Source organism: Cyprinus carpio, chromosome A5 (assembly GCF_018340385.1).
Source record: "Cyprinus carpio isolate SPL01 chromosome A5, ASM1834038v1, whole genome shotgun sequence".
In the NCBI taxonomy this organism is placed as follows: domain Eukaryota; kingdom Metazoa; phylum Chordata; class Actinopteri; order Cypriniformes; family Cyprinidae; genus Cyprinus; species Cyprinus carpio.
In genome coordinates this window covers 2,863,331-2,885,763 of record NC_056576.1, presented here as the reverse complement: position 1 = coordinate 2,885,763, position 22,433 = coordinate 2,863,331, and the positions used below count along the sequence as shown (strand labels likewise).

General features: G+C 38.2%; 1 long non-coding RNA gene across 1 annotated transcript; it reads right to left on the bottom strand.

Annotated features, from left to right (window-relative positions):
- Positions 1-1,592: 1,592 nt before the first annotated feature.
- On the bottom strand, positions 1,593-4,094 carry LOC109056707. Its single transcript, XR_006158417.1, has 4 exons — positions 3,788-4,094; positions 2,788-2,958; positions 2,296-2,474; positions 1,593-1,687 (listed from the first exon to the last, which is right to left on the bottom strand). It is a non-coding gene; the product is annotated as an uncharacterized LOC109056707 (long non-coding RNA).
- Positions 4,095-22,433: the final 18,339 nt, after the last annotated feature.

The following is a 22,433-nucleotide window of genomic DNA, read 5'->3' as shown; positions in this document are numbered from 1 at the left end:
AGGTGAATACATACAGGTGAATTGAATTTTTAAACATGAAAATGTGTGACATGTTTTGAATTGATATATTCACAGCTTAAATATACAACTATGTTGGATTTCAGCCCCTAAAGATGCCAGCCCTGAAAATGCAATCCATTTTTCTTCAGTTAGTGCAATTCAATGTGCTTTTTTTGTCTCAAAAGACATTTGTCATTATTTTACTTCCATAATATTCTATGTAAAAAAAAAAAAAAAACTTTAAAAAGAGAAAACAGAAAAAGGGAAACACACAACAGAGAAGAGACGTTGAGAGTTTAAATCATAAATATTGTTTATATATATATATATATATTGTGTTTAATATACAGTTTACCAAAAAAAAAAAAAGTGTCCCACTTTTGCTGACTTCACCCGATATGTAATGTAACCTTGAACAAAGAGAAAAAGGAATAAGGCTAGGAATAAAAGTTATAGAAAAGGGAGGAGGCTACATGCATTTCTCTGAAAATAAAGGAAAGGAATGGTGACTAATAATAATAGAGAGAGCTGTAAGGGGCTTCTAAGTCTCTGTTATTTATCATCATATACATACATTTGTTATTCTCAGGAATTGTAATCATATGATCAGAAATGTAAATACTACCCTTATGTACAGAGGGGATGTACTCATTTATGCTGTGTACTGTACATATTTACAAGAACACAGTTCAGCTAAAACTGTTTCAAAGTTATTTATATTTACAAGTTTACATTATCTACATTCTTACAAATGAAATTTATTCATTCCCAATTTCTCTACTAAATAATTGTCCCATTATATACAGGGTGTCTGCAGATTTTATGAAAGTCAATTTAAGACTTTTAAAGACCTTTTGAAGAGTAAAGAAAATTTAAGGAAGAATTTGATAATAATTAGATTTTTTTATGTGAAATTGACCACAATAAATTGAATTTATAATTAAAACAAGAACAAATATCTGACAATGGGCTCAGATTGTTAATTTTTTCAGAAAACAGTAAATGTAGCCTAACCTATTATACCGAAAATACTGGGAAAGATATAATAAATAACCAGTGGAGAACAGTGACTGGCTCTAAACCTTCAGATGACACGCTTCTCATATCTGCATCAACATAAAGTTAATCTTGAGTGAAAGCAGTATCTGTTTCTCCCATCACTATTGTATATAGTACAGCATTAAAGTAAAACAAAATATGAGAATAATAACATTATTAAAAATAACATCCAAACTCAAGTTATAGCATCAATCGAGTGTTTGAAATAGCCTCCTTCTGTGAACTGATGTGGTTTCTATCACAGAATTAGAATGAATTATATTATTTTAACAGTATTCTATACAGTGATAAAGGCTATGTCAATTAGCACTGCATTATAAATATACATTATCCTTATGAAAAATATCTGAGATGGCTTGAGGAGCACTGATAAACCATACACTGTTGCAATGGTGAGCTAATTCTCTTCATGTTTTAGTCATTAATATTCAGCACTCATTTTTTTAGTTGGTTATTATAGGAGGGGGTGGTGTTGTGTATTATAAAAAACAACGAGGAGAGTGTGTTGTTGTGTGTGTCTGTGTGTTTTGTGTCTGCTGATTGTGTGACTGTGATGTCTCTGTAGCGGCTCCTTATTCACCATCATCTGATCCTGAGGAAACTGGACTGAAGTGTCAATACTGAGAGTCTACAATAAAACACACAGACAGTGAGTATGAGTATGAGTATGAGTATGAGTATGAGTATGAGACATTACTGCTGTCACATCACATCAAGCAGATCCATTTCAGAAAAACACAGCCAGAGATATTAGTATATTCATATTACAGCCAGAGATATGAATGAATAACTGATCATAGATTAATAACAGTAAATTATCAACAACTACTATCAGTTTCAGACATTGTAAGAGATGAAAATATTCATATATATTCATAAATCAGTCACATCAGATAATTAAACAGTTTAACCTGTTAACCCACACCTGGACGCTGACGCACTGAACGCTCTTTGTTTGCAAGTGTCAATGTTTACGAATAGATTAAATGAAACAGGACAAAATTCACCTTTACAAACTATATATCATTATAAAGGTCTAAGCCTCAAGCATCGACAACAGATCACCGTTTTTCAATGGAAAGCTTATGAGGAATGTATTTGCTAAATTTGTATAAGCAGTACACATCAAAACGTGCATAAACAAAACGCCAATCCAATCACTCTCCAATCACACACACAGGAGGTCTGTTACTGAACTTGGGTCATTTTAAAAACTTTAAATAAACAAACACTCACAATAGTATAATGTTTCCAGTTTATAATTTGGATCATCCTTCAGATACGAGAGTAACTTCACTCCTGAATCCCCTAGTTTATTCTCAGACAGATCCAGGTGTCTCAGGTGTGAGGGGTTTGATCTCAGAGCTGAAGTGAGAGCATCACAACCTTCATCTGTGATGCCACACTTACTCAACCTGTAGAGAACAATGACACACTCTTCACTCTCTAAGATCAGATCAGTTTAGCTGTGAATCCATTATTAAAGATAAAGAACAAACTTAAAGCACAAATCAGTATATTTGATGAATCATTGACTGAGGTAAAAAATGTCACAAAACACAATACATGATCACAAAACATCCAAAGTCTTATTCAAGCAAGATAAATTATATTTCTTATATGCACTACATCTGTATATTATGCAAAATGCCTGTCCTATGCAAAATCTGTTTTAATTGATCACACTATTCACTATATAGCACGTGTGAGAGTCAAATATGATCTTACCACAGTTTCTCCAGTTTACAGTGAGGATTCTGTAGTACATCAGAAAGCAGCTTCACTGAATCTCTTAGTTTATTCACAGATAGATTCAGTTCTCTCAGGTGTGAGGGGTTTGATCTCAGAGCTGAAGTCAGAGCAGCACAAACTTTATCTGTGACGCCACAATCACTCAACCTGTAGAGAACAATGACACACTCTTCACTCTCTCAAAACATGGTCATAAAAAACATCTAAATTTAACCTATTTAAATATAAGATATTTTGTTCTAACATGTATGGCGTTGATAATGATAGTGATATGCATCTTTGTGTGTGTTTTACACCACATGTGAAGGTCCACTGTTCTGCAGAGTGTTGCTCCGATCATCTTCCCAAAGACCTGCCTGGAAGTTACTAGTAATCCTGAAGATCTGGTCTGCGTTTCACTTAGTTTTTTATGCTCTTCTGTTGCTAACTTTCCTCTGTCTTGTTGACTAAGCTGTACGTCATTGATTTTGTTGCATGAGTGTCCACTGACAGAACCCTTGAAATGAGCTGAACTGGAATGTCTGTGATTTATTTATATGTTTGGGTTATACCCATTGTTTGTTTTAAATATTGAACAACCTTTATCATTTTGGTTATGGGCCTTAACAGTGATAAACAAGTCATGCCAAAATTAATATAGAAGTAATCCAAAAAAGTAGACAGAACTGACTACCTGACATGTATATTCGGATAGGTTATCTTACTAACATCAGTAATGGAATAAATCATTTATAAGTAATCAGTAAGTGATCATTTGTAAAGAGCAGCTCATATCCAAACCATGACCAGCTAAGGACCAGCTTAAACCAGCTCAAACCAGCAGCCATGCTTAAAAACATACCTAACCAGTACATGCTGATTTTTTTCAACAGGGGTGTTACAGCTCAGTCAGTTGAACTCACAGCAGCAGAAAGAGGCTGAACACTTCAAATATACTTTACAATGTGCTTCATGTGTGAATCAAATAAGATCTTACCATAGTATCTCTAGTTTACAGTGAGGATTCTGTAGTACATCAGAAAGCAGCTTTACTGAATCTCCTAGTTTATTCCATGACAGATTAAGTTTTCTCAGGTGTGAGGGGTTTGATCGCAGAGCTGAAGACAGAGCAGCACAACCTTCATCTGTGACCCCACAATCACACAACCTGTAGAGAACAATGACACACTCTTCACTCTCTCAGATCAGTTTAGCTGTGAATCCATTATTAAAGATAAAGATCAAATTTAAAGCACAAATCCATATGTTTGATGGATCACTGGACTGAGGTCTAAAATGTCACAGAACACAAAACATGATCATAAAACATCTAAATTCAACAAAGTATTTAAAGACAACAGTGATGAAAATCAAATAATTTTTAGCATTGTTTACAGTTCTATCGGCGTTTTAAATATGCTTAAAGACAAACCATGTGACAAACTCAGTCAACACCACTGATGAGTATTTTCTCTTTAAGGGGTCATATGATGCGATTTCAAATTTTCCTTTCTCTTTGGAGTGTTACAAGCTCTTGATGCATAAAGAAGATATGTAAAGTTGCAAAGACTAAAGTCTCAAACCCAGAGATATTCTTTCTAAAAGTTAAGCCTCGTCCCCGCCCACCTAAAACGGCTTGTTCTAACATGCCCCCACATACAGTGGTGTGAATAAGTGTGACTCCAGCGAACCACAGTGAGAGCCATTATTCACAAATGGCAAAAACATGGTACAGTGGAGAACCTTCCCAGGAGTGGCCGGCCGACCAAAATTACCCAAAGAGCACAGCGACGACTCATCCAAGAGGTCACAAAAGACCCCACAACAACATCCAAAGAACTGCAGGCCTCACTTGCCTCAGTTAAGGTCAGTGTTCATGACTCGACCATAAGAAAGAGACTGGGCAAAAATGGTCTGCATGGCAGAGTTCCAAGACGAAAACCACTGCTGAGCAAAAAGAACATAAAGGCTCGTCTCAGTTTTGCCAGAAAATATCTTGATGATCCCCAAGACTTTTGGAAATTACTCTGTGGACTGATGAGACAAAAGTTGAACTTTTTGGAAGATTTGTGTCCCATTACGTCTGGCGTAAAAGTAACACCGCATTTCAGAAAAAGAACATCATACCAACAGTAAAATATGGTGGTGGTAGTGTGATGTCTGGGGCTGTTTTGTTGCTTCAGGACCTGGAAGACTTGCTGTGATAAATGGAACAATCCTGAAGGAGAATGTCCGGCCATCTGTTTGTGACCTCAAGCTTAAGCGAACTTGGGTTCTGCAGCAGGACAATGATCCAAAACACACCAGCAAGTCCACCTTTGAATGGCTGAAGAAAAACAATATGAAGACTTTGGAGTGGCCTAGTCAAAGTCCTGACCTGAATCCTATTGAGATGCTGTGGCATGACCTTAAAAAGGCAGTTTATGCTCGAAAACCCTTCAATGTGGCTGAATTACAACAATTCTGCATAGATGAGACTCATTGCAAGTTATCACAAATGCTTGATTGCAGTTGTTGCTGCTAAGGGTGCCCCAACCAGTTATTAGGTTTAGGGGGCAAACACTTTTTCACACAGGGCCATGTAGTTTTGGATTTTGTTTTCCCTTAATAAAAACCTTTATTTAAAAAGTGCATGTTGTGTTCACTTGTGTTATCTTTTACTAATATTTAAATTTGTTTGATGATCTGAAACATTGAAGTGTGACAAACATGCAAAAGAAGAAGAAATCAGGAAGGGGCCCAACACTTTTTCACACACCACTGTATCTACATCAGTGTGTGGAAAGATTTGCCATAACGCCGCCCAGATGTTCTCGCAAAGAAAGAAGGCGTACCTTTTATTCTCGTTGTAGTATTGTTGTTGCCGCTGCCACCATGTCGTATAAACTCTGTGTGTTACACTGTGAAAGGGAAACTACTTTGTTTGGCCTTCCAAAGAGGACGATATCCGCTTCATCATGCCTGGAGCTGATCCGTGCTGGTCACTGAGAAAATACATCAACTTTGCACTGTGGTTCGCCTATTCTGCTTTCACGGTGGACGAAGCGGAGTCCAGCCCGGGGTCATGATTGCTGCAAGTACAAGGTACGCTCCCTCGTAGAATCTGCCTGCCACACCGTTCTCAAGCCACCAGCCTCTGCTCACTCAAGCCGGCCGCGGCTCACTCTAGACCTCCTGCCTTCACTCACTCAAGGCCGCGGTGTGTGACGCTGTTTCATTGAGAAAGCAAAACTACTTTGTTTGGCCTTCCAAAAGAGGACACAACTAGAAACCATGTTTATATCACGTTTATAATGGGTTTTATTTATGTCTTGTTGCTCCAGCCAGACAGGGCATTACAATATGTTAAGGGACGTAACATTTCCGTCACATGCTTGAGGCATTCTGCCAATCACAACGCACTGGATAGCTGGCCAATCACAGCACACCTCGCTTTTCATTTCTATATTTATCAATAAGATACACAATCTATGGAAGCCGGTTTCCACCACTCCAAAAAATGAAACAATGTAATTGCGAAAAAAAAAAAGGTCAGAATTGTGAGATTAAAAAGTCCCAATTACCTTTTTTTATTACTCAGTAGTGGAAACAGGCTTCCATAATAATCTCATTCATATGTTTATGTTACAAACAAGTTTTTTGTGATTTGTTGTTTAAGCACTGATCTCATTTATTTTTGGTGTATGCATTTAATGTCGGGCTGCTCTCAGCTTCTGTTTAAATCCAGTTTCAGATCTTCCAGAATCTGACCGTTCATTTTAAATTGTAAATCACGAGTGCAGTGCGCGTACAGTGCGTTAGCCGGTTAACTTGTCATTCACGTTCGTGTCTATTACCATTTTCTTTTTTCTCTTGCCCCATTTCTTTTCTCTCTCGCACCATTTTTCATAAGTTCACCAAACAACAGTGGTAAGTCAGAATCATTCTTCAGAATCAGAAAGAGCTTTATTGGCAAGTATGCTTGCGCATACAAGGAATTTGTTTTAGTGACATAAGCTTCCAGTACACAGAGAAAACAGCAACACAGAGACAAAAAAAAAAAAAAATAATGGTAATGCAAAATAAATAGAAAAATAAATAAACTGGCACAGCGGGATCATGCAGTTTACGAAGAAACAACATTCTAATTTCTGATTGGCTGGTAGGTGGCATCTAACTCTAGAAACTGTATATTTTAGATTCATTGCACACCAACTGAAATATTTCAGGTCTTTTATTGTTTTAATACTGATGATTTTGGCATACAGCTCATGAAAACCCAAAATTCCTATCTCAAAAAATTAGCATATCATGAAAAGGTTCTCTAAACGAGCTATTAACCTAATCATCTGAATCAACTAATTAACTCTAAACACCTGCAAAAGATTCCTGAGGCTTTTAAAAACTCCCAGCCTGGTTCATTACTCAAAACCAGCAATCAGGTAAGACTGCCGACCTGACTGCTGTCCAGAAGGCCATCAAGCGAGAGGGTAAGACACAGAAAGAAATTTCTGAACGAATAGGCTGTTCCCAGAGTGCTGTATCAAGGCACCTCAGTGGGAAGTCTGTGGGAAGGAAAAAGTGTGGCAAAAAACACTGCACAACGAGAAGAGGTGACCGGACCCTGAGGAAGATTGTGGAGAAGGACCGATTCCAGACCTTGGGGGACCTGCGGAAGCAGTGGACTGAGTCTGGAGTAGAAACATCCAGAGCCACCGTGCACAGGCGTGTGCTTTTGAACCAGAAACAGTGGCAGAAGCACCTGACCTGGGCTACAGAGAAGCAGCACTGGACTGTTGCTCAGTGGTCCAAAGTACTTTTTTTTTTTCGGATGCAAGCAAATTTTGCATGTCATTCGGAAATCAAGGTGCCAGAGTCTGGAGGAAGACTGGGGAGAAGGAAATGCCAAAATGCCTGAAGTCCAGTGTCAAAGTACCCACAGTCAGTGATGGTCTGGGGTGCCATGTCAGCTGCTGGTGTTCGTCCACTGTGTTTTATCAAGGGCAGGGTCAATGCAGCTAGCTATCAGGAGATTTTGGAATACTTCATGCTTCCATCTGCTGAAAAGCTTTATGGAGATGAAGATTTCGTTTTTCAGCATGACCTGGCACCTGCTCACAGTGCCAAAACCACTGGTAAATGGTTTACTGACCATGGTATTACTGTGCTCAATTGGCCCTGCCAACTCTCCTGACCTGAACCCCATAGAGAATCTGTGGGATATTGTGAAGAGAAAGTTGAGAGACGCAAGACCCAACACTCTGGATGAGCTTAAGGCCGCTATCGAAGCATCCTGGGCCTCCATAACACCTCAGCAGTGCCACAGGCTGATTGCCTCCATGCCACGCCGCATTGAAGCAGTCATTTCTGCAAAAGGATTCCCGACCAAGTATTGAGTGCATAACTGAACATAATTATTTGAAGGTTGACTTTTTTGTTGTATTAAAAACTTTTCTTTTATTGGTCGGATGAAATATGCTAATTTTTTGAGATAGGAATTTTGGGTTTTCATGAGCTGTATGCCAAAATCATCAGTATTAAAAACAATAAAAAGGCCTGAAATATTTCAGTTGGTGTGTGCAATGAATCTAAAATATATGAAAGTTTAATTTTTATCATTACATTATGGAAAAATAATGAACTTTTATCACAATATGCTAATTTTATTGAGAAGGACCTGTATGAACAGTTGTTCTATAGATGATAATGGAATAGAATAGAGCGAGATGCAGGGATGTACTAGGATGGAAGGGTAACAAATAAATATAAGGATGTGGCACATTTTTATTGCATAAGTGGGGAACATTTAACTGTTTGTGAGGTAGATTGCCTGGGGGAAGAAACTGTTTTTGTGTCTGGCTGTGATGGGATTTGCGGCTCTGAAGGGCCGGCCAGATGGCAAAAGTTCAAAAAGGGGGTAACTTGGATGTGAGGGATCCAGAGTGATTTTTTGTGAGCTTTTCCTTAATCTGGGTGTATACAGTTCTTTAAGGGTGGGCAGGGGAGCACCAATAATTCTTTCAGCAGTTCGAACCGTTCTCTGTATTCTTCTAATGTCTGATTTTGTAGCTGAACCAAACCAGACAGTTATTGAAGTCACCAATACAGACTCAATGACAGCTGAGTAGAACTCTTTCAGCAGCTCCTGTGGCAGGTTAAACTTCCTCAGCTGGCGAAGGAAGTACAACCTTTGTTGGGCCTTTTTAACAATGGAGTCAATGTGATTGTCCCACTTCAGGTCCTGAGAGATGGTGGTTCCCAGGAACCTGAATGACTCCACTGCAGCCACAGTGCTGTCTATGATGGTGAGTGGGGGGGAGAGCAGGGGGGTTTCTCCTGAAGTCCACTATCATCTCCATTGTTTTGAGAGTGTTCAGCTCCAGGTTGTTAAGACTGCACCAGACAGCCAGCTGCTCAACCTCTTGTCTGTAAGCAGACTTGTCACCGTCCTGGATGAGGCCGATGACTGTAGTGTCATCTGCAAACTTCAGGAGCTTGAAAGAGGGGTCTTTTGAGGTGCAGTTGTTGGTGTAGAGGGAGAAGAGCAGTGGGGAGAGAACAGATCCCTAAGGGGTACCAATGTTGGTGGAGCGGCTGTTTGACATGAATTTCCCCAGTCTCACTAGCTGTTGCCTGTTTGTGAGTGTGCTGGTGATCCACTGACAGATAGAGCTAGGAACAGAGAGCTGGGTCAGTTTGGTCTGCAGGGCTGTTGGGATGATGGTGTTGAAAGCCGAACTAAAGTCCACAAACAGGATCCTGGATCCTCACATAAGTCCCTGTTTTGTCTAGATGTTGCAGGATGAAGTACAATCCCATGTTGATTGCATCATCCATGGACCTGTTTGCTCGGTAAGCAAACTGCAGGCTGTCCAGTAAGGGTCCTGTGATGTCCTTCAGATAAGCCAGAACCAGTTTTTCAAATGACCTCATGACGACAGATGTTAGAGCCACAGGTCTGTAGTCATTAAGTCCTGTTATCTTGGGTTTCTTTGGAACGGGGATGATGGTGGAGCAATTTGAAGCAGGAGGGCACTTCACACAACTCCAGAGATCTGTTGAAGATCTGTGAAAAGATGGGGGCCAGCTGGTCAGCACAGGTTTTCAGACAGGCTGATGTAACGCCATCTGGGCCTGGTGCTTTTCTTCTTTTGTTCTGCCTGAAGACCTGGCGCACATCATCCTTGCGGGGGTGGGGGGGGTATTGCAGGAGGTGTTAATGGTTGTGTAGGGAGATGGTCAGAATGGGTGTGGGGGGTTTCAAATCTACAATAAAACTTCATTCAGGTCTTCAAGTTGTTGATTCGCTTCAGTGCAGGGGGATGGTGTCGTGTAGTTTGTGATGGCTCTCAGCCCATTCCACAATGAAGTTGAGTCATTGGAAGTGAACTGATCTTCCAGCTTTTTAGCGTAGGTCCTTTTAGCCACTCTAATCTCTTTGTTCATTGTGTTCCTGGCCTGACTGAACAAGACTCTGTCCCCATTTCTGTAGGCATCCTCTTTGGCCTGACGAAAATGTCTGAATTTTGCTGTAAACCATGGCTTATCATTGTTGAATGTTAAATAAGTCCTGGTAGGAATACATATATCCTCATAGAAACTAATATAGGATGTTACAGTCTCTGTGAGTTTGTAGCAGCTTCAAAAACACTCCAACCACTCAAAGATGGCGCCAGTGTGTGTGGCCAGCTGTCTCTTGCTCCTGGTTGCATGGATGTTTGTCTTGTTTTTATCGTTTGTTTTAAATACTGCAGACTCTCTACTGGTGTATGATCTCCAAACACTTCTTGGCATTAGATCAGCTATGGAAAATACGACAATCTATAAATGTTAATCGGGGTGGAAAAAACAATTCGCCCCCTTCTCCGCACCTGCGTGGATTACCTGCCTATCTCTGCCGGACCCTATGCTCCCCCAGGAGAAAGAAGCGATCCAGACGCTACGGTAAACAAGGTGGTCTGTTGCTGAGAGTGAAGACCGATCCTGGCTGGATTTTAGCAGGTCTTGATGTGGATTGTCGCCAGTATGTACTTCGACGCTCTTGGGATCCCGCGTACAAGCGGCTGTTAACTGTAATCGGCGTAGATAAGGAGCCTCTGGTTAATTTTCATTGGCCACCCTCTCTCAGAAGAGGTGGTGTGGATGCTTCTCTCCTTCGGAATGTTGACCGCAAAACATCGTTTAAAGACTCATCTCCAGTGAGATTAGCCTTGGTGAATGCTAGATCACTAGCTAACAAGTCCTTTATTTTGAATGACTTTTTCACTTCCAAGGACCTGGGCATGTTGTGTGTGACTGAGACCTGGATCGGTGTTGGTGAGTCGAGTGTTTTTTCAGAAGTTTTACCACTGAACTGTATCTATTTTAATTCTCCACGTCTTACGGGAAGAGGAGGTGGAATAGCAACTATTTTTAAAGAACACCTAAATTGTCGGCGTCTGCCATCTTACTCCTATTCCAGCTTTGAAGTCAGTAGTTTTGAACTAAGTCTGGGTTATTCGGTGCTGTGTGCTGTCGTTTATCGCCCACCCAAATACAGTAAGGACTTTATAAATGATTTTTCTGATTTTCTCCAAAATATGATCAGGTTTTAATTGCTGGGGATTTTAATGTCCATGTGTGCTGTCCTACTAAGCCTCTGGCTAAAGCTTTTTAAATCTTGTGGAGTCTTTTAATTTAACTCAGTTTGTGACCAGTCCCACACATAAATGTGGACATATACTAGATACTAGGTTTTATCATATGGCTTGCCTATTGGTAATATTGAAGTCTGTGATGCTGTTTTTTCTTATCATCTGCCTGTTTTATTTGAGATATGTACTCCTTGTGATTCTAAAGCAACTGCTCCAACCCGCAGCTGTCATGCAATTAATCCTACAACTGCTCAATTGTTTTCTGAGGCTTTCAATGGCATTGGTGACGATTATTCAATTTCAATAATTATTTTCAACATACTGTACATTATTGTTTATTCTCTTTCTGGAACGCGTCGATTTTTACAAATCTCATTATCTGAAAAGCGAGGTGTGCTGTGATCAAAATGACTTATACTGTCTTTTTACAAGGTGCGTTGCATTGATGGTGAAAGCCGATCCGGCAATCCACAATGCAAAGTTAATGTATTTCCTCAGCGACCAGCATGGATCAGCTCTAGGCATGACGAAGCGGATATCGTTCTCTTGTGGAAGGCCAAACAAAGTAATTTTGCTTTCACAACGAAACACACAGCGTCTCCACAATACTACTACAGTGAGAATAAAACTTACGCCTTCTTTCTTTGCGTGAACATTTGGGCGCCATTATGCAAATCCTGGAGCTATGGTTATGGAGCTTGTAACACTCCAAAGAGAAAGGAAAAACTGAAATTGCATCATATGACCCTAAAAGCACTATATAAATAAAGGTGATTTGACTTGACAGCTCAGTCAGTTGAACTCACAGCAGCAGAAAGAGGGTGAACATTTAAAATTCAATTTTAATTTTGATTGTTTTGTGGGTGTGTGTTATGTATTTTCTTCAGTTTCTCCAGTTTACAGTGAGGATCCTCCAGTACAGCACAGAGAAGTGTCACGCCAGAATCTCCTAGTTTAATCCATGAAAGATTCAGTTCTCTCAGGTGTAAGGGGTTTGATCTCAGAGCTGAAGTCAGAGCAGCACAATCTTCATCTGTGATGCCACAGTTATACAACCTGTAGAGAACAATGACACACTCTTCACTCTCTAAGATCAGATCAGTTTAGCTGTAAATCCATTATTAAAAATAAAGTACAAACTTAAAGCACAAATCAATATGTTTGATGAATCATTGACTGAGGTCAATAATGTCACATAACACAAAACATGATCATAAAACATCCAAAGATTAATATTTCTATATGTCTGTACTTTTATGCAAAATCTTTTTTATTAATGACACTTTTCACAACATAGATCAGTACTAGTATGTATAGAGGAGTGATTGTGTTTGTGTTTACAGGTTTCTCCTCCATCACCAAAAACAGTAAAATCTGAGATCACCTGCATTGTTAGATATTATTTGTGTATTGCAGTCCATTAATAAACATTATTTAATAACATCCATCCATTTTCCAATCTGCTTTATCCTCTGCAGGTTTGCGGGCAGCTGGAGTCTATCCCAGCATCACAGGTGAGGGAATCCCTGAACGCACAGCCAGTCCATCACAGGGCTCACAAACATTCACACCTTCGGTTAATTTATAGTGTCCCCTCTGCTGCATGTCTTTGATTGTAGGGGAAACCGGGGCACTAAGAGGAATCCCACACAGACACCAGGAGAACATGCAAGAAAGGCCTCCTGACTCAGGGACTCAAAGGGAAGACCTTTTTGGTGTGAAGCAACAATGCTACCCACAGAGCCACCCATGTAATAACATATTCAATGTATATGATTATATTTATTATAATCATAATCATAAGTGGATGCGACCTTATTGGGACCCTACTTGTGGCTCTCCCTAAGGCGCACCCCTACAACTACTCCTAACCCTAACCATGATTAACCTGTGAAGCTCCATGAAGAGCAACAGTTTTGAGAATGATAAAAATATGAGCTGCACATGACTGATCTGCCAGCCTGCCTGATCAATTAGAAGACCTATTAAATAACCATTAGGCACTTCATTGCCACTATAAACACCTGTATTTCCATTTTTTGAATAATACATTTTTAGTTAAATATACACATCTCTGAGCTCTAATGTAATGGAAAAGAGAGAGAAGGAAGGGATCAGGAAAAGGTAGATTTGTACTCAGGTTGGTGTCAAAAGCTAAGTCCACTGTACTTACTCTCCCACGTACACTATGTGACTGGTTTCTTTTGTAATTTTGTCTGATGGAGTATGTTAACTACGTATAAACAACCAATTAAAAAGGTTTTCGTTATTGCAAAAACGAAAGGGCTAAAATGAACACAGAAGTCAACACATGTACAAGAAACAAAGCTTGTCACAATTTTTTACTTTCTGTAGATCTTGATTGAAAGATGTCTTGTCCAATCAGAGATAAGTATTCAATTTGCAAACAAGACCTAGCTTTTCTGTTTTGTCTGATTTGCCATTGTGTTTATTATTTGTTGTTTTGTTTTTGTATTTGTAATGTTGTTTTCAAAAGTAATTTATTTTGCACTTCACATACAGTATACTTTACAGAGTCTCATATGTATATGATCTTACCCCAGTTTCTCCAGTTTACAGTGAGGATCCTGTAGTACATTAGAAAGCAGCTTCACTGAATCTCCTAGTTTATTCCATGACAGATCCAGTTCTCTCAGGTGTGAGGGGTTTGATCTCAGAGCTGAAGTCAGAGCAGCACAACCTTCATCTGTGACGCCACAATCTCTCAACCTGTAGAGAACAATGTCACACTCGTCACTCTCTCAGATCAGTTTAGCTGTGAATCCGTTATTAAAGATAAAGCACAAACTTAAAGTGTTAGTTCACCCAAAAATGAAAACTCTGTCGTTAATCACTCACCCTCATGTCGTTCCACACCTGCAAGTCCTCCGTTCATCAAAACACAAATGAAGATATTTTTTATTAAATCCTAGAGCATTTTCTCCCCCTATTGAGAGCAACGCAACTACCACATTCAAGATCCAGAATGGTAGAAAAACATCAAAGTGCTCCATGTGACTCCAGTGGTTTAACCTCATTTTTATGAAGAGACACCAGTGCTTTGTTTGCACAAAAATAAATAAATAAATAAAAATAATCCCCTTTAGGAAATTTTTTACCTCCAACCCAATAGGGGGCCCACCACAATGAGTGTGTTGTGTTCACTCAACCATGAAAATTTTTTTTCCAAAAGAATATCCAGCGCATTCACAGAAGCAATTTCGCTGCTTAATATTTTAGTAAATAAAGTGGTAATTTTTTGTGTGTGCGCGCAAACAAAGCACTTTTGTCGCTTCATAAAATTGAGGTTAAACCACTGGAGTCACATGGAGAACTTTGATGATGTTTTTCTACCGTTCTGGATCTTGAATGTGGTAGTTGCGTTGCTCTCAATGGGGGGAGAAAATGCTCTAGGATTTAAAAAAATATCTTCATTAGTGTTTTGAAGATGAACGAAGGACTTACAGGTGAGTAACGAAATGAGGGTGAGTAATTAATTAATTAATGACAGAATTTTAATTTTTTTTTAGTTTTTAAAACTAACACTTTAAAGCAATTTAAAGCACTTTTTAAATCAATATGTTTGATGGAAAATTGGACTGAGATCTAAGATGAAGAACATATTGACAAAACATCGAAAGTCTTATTCAAGCAGGAAAAATTTTATTTCTTATACGAATTGGTGGTTCAGTGGTAGCGTAGTCGCCTCCCACGGGGGAGACCTGAGTTCAATTCCCGGCCAATGCAAAGCAGTGTTTCTTTCTGGGGCAGCTGTGGCCTAATGGTTAGAGATTTGGACTTGTAACCAGAAGGTTGCAGGTTCGAGTCTCGGTGCTGGCAGGAGTTGTAGATGGGAGGGAGTGAATGAACAGTGCTCTCTTCTACCCTCAATACCCATGGGCTGAAGTGCCCTTGAGCAAGGCATTGAACCCCCAGTTGCTCCCCGGGCGCTGGATATATAGCTGCCCCACTGCTCCGGGTGTGTGTTCACTTCTCACTGCTGTGTGTGTGCACTTGGATGGGTTAAATGCAGAGCACCAATTCCGAGTATGGGTTACCATACTTGACAAATGTCACGACTTTCACTATATCTGTATTTTATGCAAAATGTCTGTCTTATGGAAATTGATTGATGACACTATTCACTACATAGCATGTGAGAGTCAAATATGATCTTACCACAGTTTCTCCAGTTTACAGTGAGAATCCTGTAGTACATCAGAAAGCAGCTTCACTGAATCTCTTAGTTTATTCCCAGACAGATTCAGTTCTCTCAGGTGTGAGGGGTTTGATCTCAGAGCTGAAGCCAGAGCAGCACAACCTTCATCTGTGACGCCACAATCACTCAACCTGTAGAGAGATGAAAATCAGAAATGTGAAACTCTATCAAAAAAGCAAACTAATTGCTGCAATGAACAACAACTTGCAATTCTATTATAATTTAATTCATTTATACCATGAGAAAAAAAAATGCACATGCATTTCTTAATGTCAAAATATCCAAGTTTCATGGATCTATTAATTGAGGAAATTGTAATTGTATTGTATTGAGTAAAACTGAAATTAATGTAATTCATCTTTTAACAAACGTTTAAATGGTTTAACATGATTTAAACTTATTTTTGTCTTCAAAAGTGCGTGTTCAAGTATGCTGCTGTTTTTCTTCATTAACAGATACGTCAAATTTTAGGAGATTTAAGCTGCTGTATATATGAGCTGCTTCTCCACTTGTTTGGCTGCTCTTGATTTCTGATTTGTCTTTTATGCCAGATGAATATTTAAATTTCTTCTGTATGTTAATTTTAAAAATTTTAACTGGAAAACCTGATTTTTTTTATATGCAACTTCTCTGACTTTGTTTGAATGCCTGAAGAAATCTTTTACAGTGTCTCTGTATTGAAAAACGTCAAAATGCAGACCACTAAAATAACAGATACAGCACTGAAGATTTAAGACCTTTTAACTTAGATTTTCTTAATGTTTTAACAGTGAAGTGATTGTTCTCAGTGATACTTACTGAACTGATCCAGATTCTTTAATCACAGGCAGCAACTTCTGAAGAACTTCCATATTTTCAGGATTGTTCTTCCCTTTAACAAATGTATCAAGACGAAACTCATTCAGTTCGTCTTCTGATGTCAACAACACAAAAACTACAGCTGACCACTGAGATGAAGAGAGTTTGGCTTCCTTTATTCTTCCAGATCTCAGATACTGTTGTATTTCCTCCACTAGTGAAGGATCACCCAGTTCATTCAGACAGTGGAACAGATTGATGGATTTCTCTGGAGAGTCAATGGTCCTGATCTTCTTCTTGATGAACTCAACTGTTTTCTCATTGCTGTCAGAGCTGCTTCTTTTCAGTGTCATTATTCGCTGTAGGAGAATCTGATGAGACTCCACTGACAAACCCAGAAGGAACCGCAGGAAAAGATCCAGATGTCCATTTTTACTCTGAAGAGCCTCATCCACAGCTCTCTGATGCAGCTCAGATAATGAAACATGTTCTGATGAATTGAGTTGAAAAAAGTTCTTCACTTTAGACCACCAGATCTGTTTTGTGATTGGCTCAAACACATTTCTGTTGTTGTTTGTACAGGAGAGGTGCACATATAGAGCTGCTAGATGTTCCTGAATGCTCAGATGAACAAAGCAGAAGACTTTTCCCCTGATACAAGCTCAACTCCTCTCTGAAGATCTGAGTGCACAATCCTGAGTACACTGATGCTTCTGTGACATCAATGCCACACTCTCTCAGGTCTTCCTCATAGAAGATCAGGTTTCCTTTCACAAGCTGCTGAAAAAGCCACTTTCCCCAGTTTGAGGATCATGTCTTCATCTGTCACCTTCTTCTCATAGTCCTTCTCATGTTTGATGTTGGTCTGAAGGATCAGGAAGTGTGTGTACATTTGAGTGATAGTCTTGGGAATCTCTCCACTCTCTGCTGGACTCAACATCTTCTCCAGAACAGCGGCTGAGATCCAGCAGAACACTGGGATGTGGCACATGATGTAGAGGCTCCTTGATGACTTCAGGGGTGTGAGATGATCCTGTCGGTCACGACTCTGATCACTGATTCTCTTCATGAAGTATTCCTCCTTCTGTGGCTCATTGAAGCCTCGTACCTCTGTCACTCGATGGGACACACTCAGCGAGGGGAACCGAGATCAGCTGCTGCTTGTCTGGAGGTGATCCAGAGTGAGAGCAGAGGGAAGCAGATTCCCCACAATGAGGTTCATCAGCAGCTCGTCCACTGAGGCTGATTCAGAGTATATATTACACAGTTTCACTTTGCTTTTAAAGTCCAGAGACAGACGGACACTCATCCAGACCATCAAAGGATGAACAACACTTTATATTCATCACTGGATATTTCCATTTCTTTAGTTTCAGGGAAAAAGGCATGAAGAAGATCTGAAAGACTGAGTGTTTTGTTCTTCATCAAGTTGATTTCTCTGAAAGGAAGTGGAAATATGAGCTGGACGTCCTGATTCTCTTTCCCTTCAGCCCAGTCCAGGATCAACTTCTGCACAGAGACTGGTTTTTTTTCCAATGCCAGCGACTGATCCCTTTTGTCAGCACAGTTCTGATGGCTTTTTTGTCTTGTCCAGGTAAAAGGTGTGAAAGATGTCACTGCATTTGATGGCTGCTGTGTCCTCTGTTGCTGCTCTCCTGGATTGTGTCTCAATTGTCTCACCTCATGCTCATTACTGTAATCTCTCCACTCTCACGTCTCTCTGTGATGTAGAGATCTGTGTAGATCTCATTCAGCAGTGTTGGGTTTCTCTGCATCGCTGTTCCCTCATACAGACGCTCAAACTTCTTCAGCAGATTTGATCTGAACGCGTTGAGGACTTCATGGCTGGAAAATGAAAATACCACATTATTACATGAGTTACAGAGGCAAATGTACAAAGCAAGATGTCTTTTTTGTTTTCTGTGTTATGTTTTACGGTACATATCATAGGGCTTATGAAATGTGTCAGTTATTAATTATGTATTTGAATAATGTGTGATGATGCATTGCATTAAAAACATCCCACAGTTTACCTCACACCAGGATACGTGCTGTCTTGTGGTTGATTCACAGACTGGTCATATTTCTTACAGACAGGTTTTGTTTCTGATCTGTGTTGCACGATTGACCTTGAATCAAGAATAAATCACTGATATTGATGACATTTTTCTCATTACCTTAATAACAGATGTGACTTCATTAAAAATTCACTTACGGTCACAACTGTAAAAAATAAATACTGTTTAAATAAATAATTCAACACTCCGCTCTATATCTGATTCATTGAAAATATCTTTCTATAATCATATCTTTTACAAAAAATGCAATACTTGAGGTTAAACCTTGTGTCATCACTCTTAAAATTAACTGGATGATGCAACGAAGTGTCACTCCTCATAGACACACAGCTGGACTCTGGTTCTGATTTCTTCTGGTGAACTGAACTATAACAGAGAGAGATTAAAGGTACACTAAGTACTTTCATAGACTTGTCTCTTTTTGTGAGCAAATGTTACAATATCGGATGAAATAATGAATTAATCACATGATAGAACACCATACAACTCGTCACTTTTCATAAACACACAGCTGGGCTCTGGTTCTGATCTCTTATGATGAACTGAACTATAACAAAGAATCCTTTGAATTACTGTATTAATATTATTTTTTTATTTTATTTTTTCATTTTTACTATGTTGATACAGAAACCATAAACTAAAGTTGTTTCAGACTCTGCAACAATAACTAATATGAATACAATAATTTGTTGTGACCATTTAGATCTGTTGACTTTGTTCATACATTCATTGTTTCGCTCATTTAAAAACATCATGGTCTCTCCTGTTGTGGGAAAATACTCACCCTCATATAAAAGTTGATGTATGTCACATATTTCCAATATTTATAAGGGGACTTACATGTTTAAAAAGTTGTTGTTAAGCGTTAGCTACTTATGTTTATGTTGAAAAGTTATACATTTATTTTTTTATCCACTGTTTATGCCCGGTGCACTTTTTTTACATGCAGAAGACGAGACTGTTACAAGTAATCAGCTCTGCGTCTTTTGGTCTGGCAATTATCGGGGGACACCTTTTTCATGTCAGCGGCTTTCTCACTGCAATTGTAATGTAACGTGCTACGAGGACGCAAATTTACCACCTCCATGGGCTTCGTGCTCACTCCACTAGAGGAATGTCTACTTCCTGGGCACGGTTCAGGGGAGTTTCGATTCAGGACATTCGTGCTGCAGAGAGTTGGATGTGATGGAGTCATCTTTGGTTCCTTCAGTGTTAGGAGCGGAAGCAGTGGATGTTACAAAGATAACATTAGGTTATTTGCGTAACCCCGGTTCTCTGATAACAGAAGTGAGGTCTCTCACCTCACTGGCCTTCCTGCAGACTGCACGGTTAAGAATTGAAAATATTATTACTTACCAGCGAGGTGGGACTCCCTGATCGCTGCAGTGATTGGTCTGTCAGTCTGACAGACGTGGTGTTATTGGTGATTACACAGTTGGTCACACCTGAGGTGTTCCTATAGTGAGATACCTCACTTCTGTTATTAGAGAAACCTAACGTTTTTTTTTTGGATTCGTAATTTTAAGGCTTTTCACACTGCACTTAACCCTGGGTTATCATTGTTCTAAACACCGATATAGAACCGATATAGCATCCTCGTTTACACGTTACATTACAACTGCAGTGAGAAAGCCGCTGACATTAGTTAGGTGTTACATTTTTAGTTGTTTTAGAAAGCCTTTGTAAAAGAATGTTTCATCCATGTCATTTAGACTCTGGGGCAGGGTTAGCACTGCTTTTTGCATCGCAGTAAAATAATTTTACTCTGTGCTCTATATCTGCTCACTGTCATTAGATTTACTGCATTTCCTAGCCAGACTTCTGCTCATATTTATTATAGTGCTGTATAATTTCTATAGTTTAATTTAAAATACCTTCCTATAATCATATCTGTAACAAAAAAAAATGCAATACTTGAGGTTAAACCTTGTGTCATCACTCTTAAAATTAACTGGATGATGCAAAGATTCGTCACTCCTCATAGACACACAGCTGGACTCTGGTTCTGATTTCTTCTGGTGAACTGAACTATAACAGAGAGAGATTAAAGGTACACTAAGTACTTTCATAGACTTGTCTCTTTTTGTGAACAAATGTTACAATATCAGATGAAATAATCACATGATAACACACCATAACAAATATTTCAATTATGTTTGTTAATGAAATACTGTACCTGAAATGTTGTGGATGATCTATAGACTCATCAATCTTCATAAACACACAGCTGGGCACTGGTTCGGATCTCTTCTGATGAACTGAACTATAACAAAGAATGTTTTAAATTACTGTATTAATATTAACTTTTGATTAAAATTATGATCTTTTGATTTGTACTATTTTGATTAAGAAACCATAAACTAAAGTTATTTCATAGACTCTCTGCCATAATTTATATGACATAACTAATATGAATATGAAAATTTGTTGTGTTTGCTGTCAATATTTAGATCTGGTGACTTTGTTCATACATTATTTGTTTTGCTCATTTAAATACATTATGGCCTCCTGATGTGGAAAAATATTCACCCTCATATAAAAGTTGATGTATTTCACATATTTTTAATATTTATTGGGGACTAACATGTTTAACAATTTGTTGTTAAGCATTAGCTTATTATGTTTATGTTTAAATGTTATGAATTTAAATTTTCCATTTTTCATAATCTGCCTGTAAATGTTTGTACGCTGCCCTTTTAGGGGTATAAATCAAGATATTTTTTACATATAGACTCTGTGATCTATACACTTTCAGAAAATTAGTTCAATACTTCAAAGACAAAGTAGATATTAATTAAAAATATATTTTTTTTCTGCTTTGTTTTGTTTTGTTTTTTATGGCTCATGCATGCAATTCATTGCAATTCAGTGATTATTGTTGAGTGATACAAATATAAATATTAATTTAATTTCTGTTGAGTGATTATTGATTTAATTTTCAACATGAAAAAAAATTTAATAAAAAATGTATCTTTTTAGCATTAAAAAAGATAAATGCATAATCAAGAAAACCCAAGCAGGTTAGGAATAGTAAGTGTTTATCTTGATTTTTTAATGTTTATTTTGAATTATTATTATTTATATAATAGTTATTATTTAAGATTTTAAATATAATGTAAGTTTTTTTGATAAAAAGCATGAATTGTCAATCAGAGGGCAGAAGGCATGAAGTAGATTGCGTACAGCAGGTTTATCAGCACATATTTGATCATGTTAATACTGTAATTCATAGGCACTAGACGTTTGCGTATCAAATATGATATAGCTAATATACTCATAAATAGACATTATAATTTTTGTTTAACACCATATTAAAACAAATGTTTACTGTAAGTTACGAGAGAATAAAATGCTTTAAAAATGTAGTCAAGTCATCTCCAGCAGGTGATAAATAAAATATATGAACAATGCAGTGCTAATTGACATAGCATTTATTACAGTATAGAAACTATTCTGCCTTATTATGTGATAAAAAAAAAGTGTTTGCAGTATATAAACAAATCATTATTATTGGTTATTGTCCAGCAGTTATATATTTCTAAGCCAATTAAAAGCTAGAAATTAGAGAAAAATTAAAGTTGCCTATAGTATCCACCACCAGTCAAAAGTTTTTGAACAGTAAGCTTGTTAATGTTTTTAAAGAAGTCTCCTGTTCACCAAGCCTGCACTTATTTGATCCAAAGTACAGCAAAACAGTAACATTTTGAAATATATTTACTAGCCTATTTAAAATAACTGTTTTCTATTCGAATATGTTTCAAAATGTTATTTATTGAGATTTCAAAGATGAATTTTTAGCATCATTACTCCAGTCACACGATCCTTCAGATCGTTTTTTTGCTGCTCAAAAAAAAAAAAAAAAAAAAAAAAAAACATTTATTATGATAATTTTGAAAACAGCTGAGTAGATTTTTTCAGGTTTCTTTGATGAATAGA